The sequence below is a fragment of the Ricinus communis genome, chromosome 5 (genome assembly GCF_019578655.1).
Source record: "Ricinus communis isolate WT05 ecotype wild-type chromosome 5, ASM1957865v1, whole genome shotgun sequence".
NCBI classification, from domain to species: domain Eukaryota; kingdom Viridiplantae; phylum Streptophyta; class Magnoliopsida; order Malpighiales; family Euphorbiaceae; genus Ricinus; species Ricinus communis.
The window spans coordinates 15,422,989-15,435,897 of NC_063260.1; the positions used below are offsets into that span (position 1 = coordinate 15,422,989).

The 12,909-nt window shown below is 33.7% G+C and overlaps 1 protein-coding gene across 1 annotated transcript in view; it reads right to left on the reverse strand.

The window, feature by feature from the left end:
- The window catches only part of LOC112536527 (myb family transcription factor PHL12), a 46,725-nt gene that overhangs the window by 2,027 nt on the left and 31,789 nt on the right, over window positions 1-12,909 (reverse strand). The gene's annotated exons all lie outside the window — the stretch shown is intronic.

A 12,909-nucleotide genomic window follows, 5' to 3' on the forward strand; every position in this document is an offset into this window, starting at 1 on the left:
CTTTCTATAGTTTAGCTTCGGTAGTAAGGCGAGTTAAGAAGTGAAGTAGCGAGTGAGTGAGGGAAGGGATCCTGTTGGGATGCAGCTATGAATGCAAACGGCGTGTGATGTGCATTTTTGGTATGCTTCAGAAGCAAAAAGTTCAGATTTTCTACCTGGCAGACTCTCCAGGTAGTACAAAATTCAATTTTGACGGTGCAGTTAGGAAAGCTGAAAGTATGGGGCTTCAGGTGATATTTATGGCGGTTTGGTAGCAAGAGTTCCCAATATTGTTAATGCTGCAGTTCTGGAAGCTGTGGGGCTTAGAGCAGCAATCCAATTTGCAAAAGGGAGAAAGGATGTCCTTGCACAATGTCATTTTGGAAGGAGATGCCAAGACAATAATCTCCAGATGTTCAGTGGCCCAAGAGTCTCTTTCATGTTCAATGGATTTAGATTCCATTACGGGCGATATCAGTAATCTTTGGTTTAATAGCTTAGCCTTTATTTGATTAATGGTAATTAATTCTACTAATTAAACTAAAAAAGTATATAAATACTCTTGAATTTATTAGAAAAATCTAATTAAGTTTTTTTTTTTCAATTAAACTCATTAACTTTTATAAAAAGTCTAATTAAGTTTTTATCTTATTTTTTAGTTCAATTAAACCCATTAACTTTTATAAAATGTTCGCTTAACTCGTAATGCTAATAGCATCCAAAATCCTGTTAAGTGTAAGGGTCCTATTATTTTGAGATCATTAATAATAACCGCTCTGAATATTTTAAAGTCACACATATATCACGTGAAAAAGAGAAAGTCACTTTTTCTTTATTTTTGTAAAATTAGTATTTATAAATTATAATTTACAAAGAAGAGTAGTAATTTCTTTCTTTCATCCGAAATGACAGCAACTTTTGTATCTTTTTTCATTGTTTATTATTAAATAATAAATCTTAATGTATAAAAATATTTAAATAGGATTTTCTTAAATTTTTACATGTAGAAACTTAATAATTATATCTTTATTATTTTATAAAAAGATGAATATAAGAATATAATAACATATGTTTATTAAAGTAATTAACTAATTAAAATGCTTAAGGATTAAAATATTTATTAACACAAATAACTTTTGAAAGGTATTAATTGCGTAAATTATTATCATAATTTAATATTAATTATACATATTTATTTTTGAATTTTGGCATTCAGTAGATATTAGATAGGTGATGTTTATGATTTTTTGATATTTAGTTGATTTTTTATCTACTGTCTAACTCTTTTTTCTTTTAAATTCTAATTTTATTCATTAGTTTTTATTTATTTTCTGCTTATTGAATATTTTTATAATTGGTTGATTTGTTGATGATTTTATTAAAATTTTTGGTATGGTAGATATTTAGTTGATTTTTAGAATATTTAACTTAAATGTATTTTTTAAATAATTTTTTATAAAAAAAGTGTATTTTTATAAACTTTTTTAAGGTAAAATTGCAATTATTGCTATAAAAAAAGATACTTATGTGAAAAAACCTATAATTTATACAATGCATTAGTCAACTTTAATTGGTTTGATTGGTTTTATTCCTTAATCAATTCAAACTGCAAAATCAAATCGAAATATCAATTTTTTAACATTCCAAACTAAAACCAAGTTATAATATATATATTAAAACTGAAATGAAAAGAATGATTTAACCACAATTTGTTATGTAAAATTACTAAAACATGACAGTGGTTACTTTTTTATAAATATTAATTTATAAAAAGTAATTATTTTATTTTTTAATCTATAATTGCAATAATAATAACTTTTTAAATTTAAATTTTTTATGTAATTTTTTATTATTTTTAATTCATTTTATTTTATTATAGTATCTCTTGCTATATTACAAAATTTTATATTAAACTTAACTATTCAATTGATAATTTATTTTTTATTCTTACTTTTTATTTATTAATTGAGTTTATTAATGAATTTTATATTCTTTCTATAATTTAATTCTTTTATTTTGCTTCATTTAAATTTAGTTTAAATCTTCTCCCATAATTAATAAATAAAAATTCATTGAAAAGGAGAAAATAAAAGCTGTAGATAAATATAAATATATAATTTTATAATATGTTATACACCTTAAGAAGAAAAGAAAAACGTTTATTTTAATAAAAGAATATTAAAACCATTTAAGTTTTTTCTTTAACTGCATCACTTCTTTTTTATCTCTATGTTTCTATACTTTAATTTATTTTTATGTTTATTTTTATTTTATATTACTGAAATCTAATTAGTAACAAATAATCAATTATATTTGATCATGCATATTCTATATTGTCAACAAAATTAAAGTTTAAGCATGAATCTTTTTATTTATTTCTTACATAAATTCTCATAATTTTTATTTTAGTTTTCAATATTCAAGCTAATAATATATAAATTGGGTAAATAGAACTGGATTGGTTAAGACATACTAGAATCGATTCAGAACCAGGAGATCGGTTCAAGATTATTTTTTCTCAGTTGGAATCGGAACAAACGGTTCCAATTTTAACTCGTTAAATAAAATAATTTATTTTAATAAATTTTTAATCTTTAAAAATTAGTTGGAATCAACTGAAACCGGAACGAGCCAACTCGTTACCATAATGTTTACTTTTATATGTGGTAGAATAGTAATTATATTTATATTTGACATATAAAATTAATATTATTATAAAATATTTAATATATATGCTCTATTAATTATATATTTATATTAGAAATTATAATAATAATCTAAATAAAAATTGACTTATATTATTATTATATATAGCTAGCTATAAAATATAAATATAAAATTAATTCATAAATATATATAATTTACCAATAAAATATTTAATTAAATTCTGTATAAAATGGGAGTGTTAAATTAGTTATATATATTTTCGAAATATGATTTTTGTTTCACCTTAGGCTGGTGACTTCGATTTAATTAGATTTGAAAAGGAACAAGATTACCTTTAGGAAAAGAAAAAGAAATCGTATCCTATTTCACGTTATTTTGCAAGAACTGAATTCTTGTGTATCATTTATGCCAAACAAAAGGGTAATGAGAATCTTTTGTTCTTTTAAAATGTAAATTTTTTTCTTAGAAAAAAATAATGAATGAAATTAAAATTTAACAATTTTTTTATCTTTCATACATGAAAATTGACTAGACTAAATTCAAATTAGTTGAATTATAGCAACATAACATAATCACTAGTAGATAAGATTTAAATGTAATATCTACTTTATTAGATGTGATTATACTTTTAAGAACTCATAGGACAATAATAGAATATGGTGACAAGACGGATCAAACTGCTGAGACTTTGAACCAAAGGTTCTGACCTAATAAGATATGTCATTAGCACAGCCAAGGCTTAGAAAATCGATCGGACAAATTTGAGATAATAGCAAAGGCTGGCTTAAACCACAATTGTCTCAGGAATTCAGTAAGGTAACGTATAACTCAACTATGACATCACTAAACCACTAGAGTAGCCACGCATCTCTACTTAGTAGCAATTATAACAGAATTATTGAGCTAGAAATTTCATTGGTCCCTTTTCCAAGTCACCACCTCGATGGTTAGGTATAAAACCCTTCCTTTCCTTAACACACAAATGACCATCTTTACCTTCCTTACTATTACTCTATGAATATTATTATAGAATTCTAACTTGACCGTCGGAGTGCCATCAGGGACCAAAAACCTTGTGGCTCACTGACTGCATTGGGTTATTTGCGGAATATCCTTCTAAACTAACCCTACGACCTCTAAACGAGTCCATCAATCGTCTGTGGGAATCTCATCTATCTCTAGTTTTCCCTTATTGAAAATCTAAAAAAAGAAAATCTCATTTTATTTGGTTTCATGTGGAGCAATGGTAAGTTTGAGAGACAAACCTCAATTAAGACCCACCACCACCACCACTTAGACCTTAGCCCTCAGGGGATTTTCAACCCCAACCGCCTTATGCATCTTTCTACCAGGCTCAATCATCAACCCATCTACAACAACTTCTTTTGCTAAAGCCATTCCCTCCATCCCTAGGTTCCCCAACCTTTCAGAACGGGAGCATCCCCATCCCACCACAAACCCCCTATCACCTCCGTCAAAACCTTCGCAATACTACAAATGACCATCCCTCAACCAAATCCTTCCATTCCTTTCATTTCCCAAAGCCCCCAAGAGATGATCTTGGGAGTGGCTGAGGCAATGTTCAGCAATCCCAATTAGCCCAATTATTAGCGACTTCCCACCATCATCGTCCCCAAGCCCAATCCCCACTTTAAACAAAAACAATCACACTAACCAGAACCAGAATAACCTAAACCTAGTAGCCTCTCATGCTTGGAACAACCAAATCACCTTGGTGGGACAAATGACACAAGAGGATGGTTGAGTCTCGACCTATGAGAATAACTAGCAAGTCCCTCATGCAAGCCAGGACGATGAGGTGGTAGAGTACCAATCTAAGGCAAAGGAGCACTAAATGAAAGAAATATTTAAGTAAGTCTAGAAGGCCATGAGGAGGAGAGAAGTAGAGGAAGCTATAGAGCAGTAGATGGACTCTGGTCCCCTTGGTCGACTCCATATTAGTAAAGAAATTTCCTACTAACTTGAGCCTTCCATTGCCGGATACCTTCACCGGGGTAAAAGACCCAAGAACTCATGTATCCAAGTTTAGAACCACCATGTTGTTGTTGGATATGTCAGACGCCATCCTATGTCGAGTATTCTCGACCATACTAATGGGCTTGGCACAGAGATGGTACCAGAAGTTAGGTAATGTCACGTTTTCAACGTTTGATGAGATGCAGAGATCTTTCATGATGAAATTTATCACTAACATCCCCAAGCACTAGCATGACTTCGAAGCTCTATTCATGCCCCGACAAGGAGAGGATGAGGCATTGAGATCCTACTTGGAGAGATTCAATATTGAAGCTATCCAGATAGAAAATATCAACATGGAGACCGCAGCCATGCCCTTGAAGGAAGGGACACGATTCAAAAAACTCAGGATAAAGACTCCCGAGACATTTTTCGAATTAATGGCCCTAAGTATAAAGTATGTGGATGTGGATGAAGGCAGGAGAAATGATAGGAAGAGAGAGCTAGGAAGCAAACCAATATAGAGAGGTAAGATACCCCACCTTCCTAGAGTTCCAAGCCTTCGAGAGATTGCGATTATCCTAGATCCCACAGGTTCTCAGGTTTTGTAAGTGGTGACACTCCTTTCTCAAAGTCTAAGGTGAAAGTTTTGATATGGATCTGAGAAAACAAGCAAAAGTTTAGATGGTCACGACGCATGAATAACTATAGTGCATTAAGGCGGGACAAGAAAAAGTATTGTAAATTCCATAAATATTTTAGCCATGACAGCATGAGGCTTAGTCAAGTAGAACCGGGTAATTCTTTGGACCCCCATATTGAGCCAAAAGCGGTCAATACTAAGGGATCTAATCCGAACTCCTTCCCTCATAAAAAGCTACTAGGTGTTGGCAGGGAGATAGAGCACTTGATACAGCTTGGCGCTCTCAAGCACTTCATGGCCAAGAAATATGAGGAGAAAGTTAAGGAGGAGAGGGAATCCAAAGAAAGAGATGCGAGCGGAGCAAAGCCGAGAAGGACATGAATCGATATAAATATCATAATGGGGGCAGACCAGTCTGGAGTAAGAGACAAGAAGAGATTTAGTGATGAGATAATGGAAGTCCACTAGGCGAGGAGAGGTTAGTCCTTGAAGTTGGCTATCGTATTCAACCTAGCAGACTAGAAAGCCAAAGAAAGATACAATAACACCATATTGATTCAAGCCTACTTGGGCAACAACACAGTTTGGAAACTACTAGTCGACAAAGAAAATATGGTGAGCCTCCTTATGCTGGAGGTGTTTAGGAGATTAGAGGAAGCATCACAAATCTCAAACCTATTACGATCCTATTGATAGTCCTAGGAGGAAAGAAACACAACCCATCGAAACTGTGGAATTGCTGGTGAAAATAGAAGATGGCAAGGGTTTGATAACTAAGGTAAAATGTTCATGGTACTCGACATCACGCTAGTGTACAGCGCTATTCTAGGCACGCCGTTCAGGTATAACTCAAGGGCAGTCTACAGCCTTCAACACCTCACCGTGAAAATACCCATCTTGGGTGGCATGGTGATAATAAAAAAGATAGGAAAATAGTCGAGGATTGCTACACAGTGGCCTTAGGAAGAGCGGGAGCCCTTCCTATTTAAAAATATCCTTAACCATGATGTAGGAGAGTGAGAGACCACCCTTCCAATAGACGAATTGGAAGAGATAGAGATCGCCTCAAACAAGTTACTGAAAATAAGGACAAAGAGAAAGCACGAAACAGAAACCTCCATTATTAAGGTACTAAATGAAAATGTTGATTAATCTGTAAGCCTAGCTAGAGAAATTGTAGGAATTGACCCCTTAGTAGCATGCCACCGACTAAGAGTCGACGCCGAATTGAAGCTAGTGAAACAAAGAAAGAGAAGATTTGCCCCAGACTGATAGGCGATTATTGCAATAGAAGTAGAAAAACTGGAAGAGGCAAGATTTATTCGAAAGGTTTGGTACCCCAAGTGGGTTCCCGAGGTTGTGCTAGTAAGGAAGGCCAACGGAAAGCACTGAATGTGTATGGATTTCATCGATCTGAATAAAGCATGCTTAAAGCCTCTCCCCACATAGATCAGCTAGTCGACTCGACAACGAGATACGAGATGTACAATCTACTAGATGCAGCACAAGGGTATCATTAAATTCCCATGGCAATAGAGGATGAGGAGAAAACCTCATTTATCACAGATATAGGAATATTATGCTATACCAAGATCCCATTTTCCCTAAAAAAAATTATCATCTTAGCAACCATACATCCCAATAACTAATGAGTTATAATACATATGGAATGCAAGAAAACACTCTCCAGTCAAGATGATTCTAAAACCCAAGGATCTCCTCAAGTGAAGTTCGGGAGAACTAGTTCCAACAATGAAAATAGCACTTGGATTCAACTACAAACGCCACAAACCAAGTATGATTTGATAAGTTAAGAATCAAACACAAGATTTTGATTAGAGAACACCACAAACTAAAAAAATAGTTTGATAAGTTCAAAGTTCATATGAGAACTTAAGCAAAAATACTCACAAAGAACAAATAAAGATTATCATTCATCAATTCATCTTACAAATGCATTTGGCTTTGACATTTATACCCAAAACAAGACAAAGAAACCTAAATGGATGTCTTTTGAGCTTTCCCATGTTTTCCACTTTATTTCCTCTTAAAACTCATTAAAAGTGGCTGTTTTTACATTGATGTCACTTATTTTGTAACTTCTAAATAACAACTAATTATGTGCATCCATTTTGTAACTCTAAATTCTGACTAATCACGTGCATCCATTTTGTAACTTTAAATGACAACTAATTACGCCATAACTTAAGAAAACCTAATAAAAATAAAAAAGGCTTCAAATGAATTTTGTTGGACCTATGAGTTCAGTCCAAACTTATTGCACTAAATTGATGATTTTGGTTCCTTTTTGTAATCCTAAACCTTAGGCTGAGCCTTGTTGTATTTGAACACTCCAAATGTCTTTAATTAAGCCCAACAAAGCTTCTTACATCCTCTTGGACTTGGATCTTGTCATTGGACCTCCTTGAAAGCTTAAATTATCATTTATAATTCTTGTCTTTATTGAACCATTCCCTCTCTCCTCGTAAGGATTCATCCTCGAATCAGCCTCATTGTCAACTTCATCACCTAAGCATAAAACTCTTTGTCATAAGTTGGGTAGTTTAGACTTGCTCCACTTAGCTTCTCATTAAAGAACGCAATTGGTCTTCCTTCTTGCATCAAGACTCCACCAATACATATTCCACTTGCATCACACTCAACCTCAAAGGTTTTAGCAAAGTTAGGCAAAGCAAGTAAAGGTGCTGAACTAAGTTTGTCCTTTAGCAAGTTAGAAGCATCATCTTGTTCTTTTCCCCACTTGAAACCCACATTCTTTTTAATGTATTCAGTTAAAGGTGCAACAATTGTAGAGAAATCCTTAATGAATCTCCTATAAAAGCTAGCAAGACCATAAAAACTCCTAACATCATGCACACTAGTAGGTTTTGACCACTCTCTAATTACTTTTACTTTTTCTTGATCTACATGAATTCCCTTATCATTAACAATATATCTAAGAAAAGTAATTTCATTAGTGCAAAAAGTGCATTTCTTAAGATTAGCATATAATGTCTCTTGCCTTAACACATCAAAAACCAGTTTTAAGTGTATTACATGCTCATCTAAAGATTTGCTATACACAAGAATATCATCAAAATAAGCCACTACAAACTTTCTAATGAAAGTGCAGAAAACATGATTCATCAATCGCATAAAAGTACTTGGAGCATGAGTTAAACCAAACGGCATGACTAACCACTTATATAATCCATGTTTTTTTTTAAAGCGGTTTTCCATTCATCACCCTCACGCATTCTTATTTGATGATATCCAGATTTTAAATCCACTTTAGAAAACACACAAGCACCGTACAATTCATCCAACATGTTATCTAGCCTAGGTATAGGATGGCGATACTTTACCATTATTTTGTTGACGACACGACAATCAATACACATCTTCTATGAACCATCTTTCTTAGGCACTAAAATTACAGGAACCGCACAAGGACTCATGTTTTCTCTTATGTACCCCTTATCCATAAGCTCACTCACTTGCCTTTGGATTTTTTTATCTCTTCGGGGTTGCATCTATATGCTGGCCTATTTGGTATGCTTGCACCCGGAATGAAATCAATTTGATGTTCAATTCCTCGAATTGGTGGTAATCCTTTAGGCACATCTTTGGAAAAGAGGTCTTCATATTCCTGTAAAAGCTCAAGAACAACACTAGGCAAATCCTTATTAAGATCGTTAGAAATCATCAAAACTTCCTTGTACATGAGTACAAGTAAGGGCTACCTCAACGTTAGTGTTTTCCTCACATCACTTGGCTTTGCATACACATTAATTTTTCTTTCACTCTCATCTCCTTTGTTTTCTCTCACCTTGTGTTTCTCATTACACTCATTTTTACCACTTACCTCACCTTTTTTTTCACTATTTCTTGCTCCCTCCCTAGATATTCCACATATGAAGATTCAAACTCTTCATATTGTTGTTTAATTCTCACTTGATCATCAAAAATGGCCTTGGGAGGTAATGGTTCAAGATTGAACTTTTGTCCATCAATAGTCAAGGAATATCGATTCTTGAACCCATCATAAATCACATGCCTATCGTATTGCCAAGGTCTTCCTAACAAAACATGTCCGGCATACATGGGAACCATATCACAAAGCACCTCATCATTATATCTCCCAATAGAAAAAGAAATTAGCACTTGCTTATTTACCTTTACAATACCACTATCATTCAACCATTGCAACTTGTAAGGCCTTGGGTGTTTGATAGTTGGTAATTTCAATTTCTCCACAAGCAAAGTACTAGCAACATTAGTACAACTTCCGCTATCAACAATCATGTTACACAGCTTATTAGCAATTAAACAATGAGTATGAAAAAAATTCTCACGCTGCTCTCCATGTTCATCATGTTTAAATTACAAATTAAATGTGTGTTGTACTACTAACACATCTCCTTTAGCATACTTAACATCACTAACGTCCTCTAAAGTTGGCATGTCATCATTCTTATCATCATTTTTATTTTTACTTTTAGATTCAACAATTCCATCTCTAACAATCATGGTCCTCTTATTAGGGCAATCATGTGCATAATGACCATGTCCAAGACACTTAAAACACTTCAAGCTTCTAGATTGATTAGCTTGATTCTCAACTTTGTTTTTGCTGCCTATTTCATTTTTATTCTTATTCTCATCCACTTTAGGCTTAGCAAATTTATCATTTTTTTTACTCCAATTCGATTTCCAATTAGAAGAACTAGCACTCGAATTAAGTTTAGAATCAAACTTACTTTCACATTTTCGTGTGAGTTGCCTTTCAATTTTTATGGCCATATTCACCATGTCCTCAAGCTCCACATAATGTTGCAACTCCACAAGATCAATAATATTCTTGTTTAGACCATTCAAGAATCTTGTCATAGTGGCCTCTCTATCTTCCTCCATATTTGCTTTAATCATAGCCATTTCCATTTCTTTGTGGTACTCCTCCACACTCATGGTTCCTTGCCTTAGAGTTTGCAATCGTTGATGCAAATCTATATAGTAATAGTTAGAAATGAACCTCTTCCTCATGATGCGTTTCATCTCCATCCATGACCCTATGGGTCTTTCTCCATTTCGTCTCCTTTCCCTACACAATTGATGCCACCAAACACTAGCGTAATCACAAAACTCAACGGCAATAATTTTTACCTTTTTCTCCTCCGAATAGTTATGGCATTCGAAGATCATCTCAACCTATTGCTCCCATTCCAAATAGACATTAGGATCATTCTTTCCTTGAAAGGAAGGAATTTTCATTTTAATGCTACCTAGGTTGCGATCTACACCATCTTGCCTTGATCTCCTATTGTGTCTCCTAAGATGATCATCTCCACCAAAAGTAGTTGCTTGGTCATCCTCCAAGTCATCTTCGGCATCATAATCCTCTTGTTCAAAGGCTAGTTGCCTTTCTCTTCTAGGCTCGTTTTGAATCCTTGTAATAGTTTCACCTTACCTTCTCAACTTTCAACAACATCATCCATCCGCCTATACATTCTTTCAAACTCTTTTTGCATTGCTTGTAATGGATGCTCCAACACTACTTGAAACTTGTTCTTTTGACATTGCGCAAAAACCTGAAAAATAAGTTAGGATAGCCCCACAAAAACACTCCCTCACGTGTTTCTCTCAATTAAAATATCATACCACTCGTGTTTCACTCAAAGTTTTAGCTTTTCTCGATGCTAGTCTCACCACTATTGCCTTTTAGCTCTCTTGCTTTTGCTTTAGGTTCTTAGATGAACTAATCACCTAAATAAACCAAATCAAATTATGGCAATTCAATAGAGTGAAAAAAAAGATTGGTCTAAATCAAGCTGTTAGGTAAGGCCAAATTTAAAGTAGCTAGACACAAGAAAGAAATGAAATAAAACAATAGAATATGGCTTCTATGCCGTCCAAACCTTCTTTTTGTTTGATCTTTTGATTCTTTTTTTTTAATGATAATAATAAAAGTGAAAAGAAATTATGAACACAAATTTTTTTAGCAAGGGACAACAAAATTTTACTTTATGAACACAAAGGTGTAAACTTTGAAAAAAAAAAAGAGTACTTAGAAGGACAAAAACTTGAAACAAGAAGAATTCGACACAAATAAAGAAAAAGTGAAGAAGATGAGAAACTTCAATAACACATAAGACACAAAGATAAGCAAACCTCAACTTGAAGCAAGCTCTGATACCAAATGATAGGAAATCATCATCTTAGCAACCATACACCCCAATAGCTAATAGTTATGATACATATAGAATGCAAGAAAACACCCTTCAATCAAGATGATTCCAAAACCCAAGGATCTCCTCAAGTAAAGTTCGAGAGAACTAGTTCCAACAATGAAACTAGCACTTGAATTCAACTCCAAACGCCACAAACCAAGTATGATTTGATAAGTTAAGAATCAAACACAAGATTTTAGTTAGATAACACCACAAACTAAAAAAATAGTTTGATAAGTTCAAAGTTCATGCAAGAACTTAAGCAAAAACATTCACAAAGAGCAAATAAAGATTATCATTCATCAATTCATCTTACAATTGAATTTGGCTTGATATTTATAGCCAAAACAAGATAAAGAAACCTAAATGGATGTCTTTTGAGCTTTCCCACGTTTTCCTCTTTATTTTCCCTTAAAACTCATTAAAAGTGGTTATTTTTACATTGATATCACTTATTTTGTAACTCCCAATTGATAACTAATTATGTGCATCCATTTTGTAACTCCAAATTATGACTAATCATGTGCATCCACTTTGTAACTCTAAATGACAATTAATTATGCTATAACTTAAGAAAACCTAATAAAAATAAAAAAGACTTCAAATGAATTTTAGTAGGCCTATGAGTTCAGCCCAAACTTATTGCACTAAGTTGATGATTTTGATTCCTTTTTGCAATCATAAACCTTGGGCTAAGTCTTGTTGTATTTGAACACTCCAAATGTCTTTAATTAAGCCCAACAAAGCTTCTTGCATCATTTTGGACTTCGATCTTGTCATTGGACCTCCTTGAAAGCTTAAAGTATCATTTGCAATTCTTGTCTTTATTGCATCAAGAGGTTAATGAACCACATCTTCGGTGACTTAATTGGCAACAATGTCAAGGAATACATGGACAACTTAATTGTAAAGAGCGAGATAGAGGAAGGCCATATGACCGAGCTGGAGGAAGTGTTCGCAGTCCTCAATAGATTCAACGTCAAGCTAAATCCTGATAAATGTGCCTTTGGAGTCAAGGCTGGAAAATTCCTCGATCTTCATGATATCCCAATGAAAAATAGAGGCCATTGGAAAGGATAAGGACAATCATGGAAATTAAGGCCCTAAGGAGCATCAATGAGGTTCAGAAGTTGAACAGCTGAGTGACAATGCTAGGAAGGTTTATCTCCTATTCAACTCGTAGATGCCTACTCGTTTAAAGGGCACTAAAGAATGTCAAACAATTTAAATGGACTGAGGAGTGCGAGCAACATTTGAGGACTTGAAGAGGTTCTTGACCTCCCCACCATTGATGAGTTGACCCCTGTAGGGCAAGGAACTCTTCTTATACATAGTAGTAACTCAAGATACCATCGAGGACTAAAAACCTTGTGGCTCACTGAATAAATTGGAGTATTTGTAGGATATCCTTCTAAA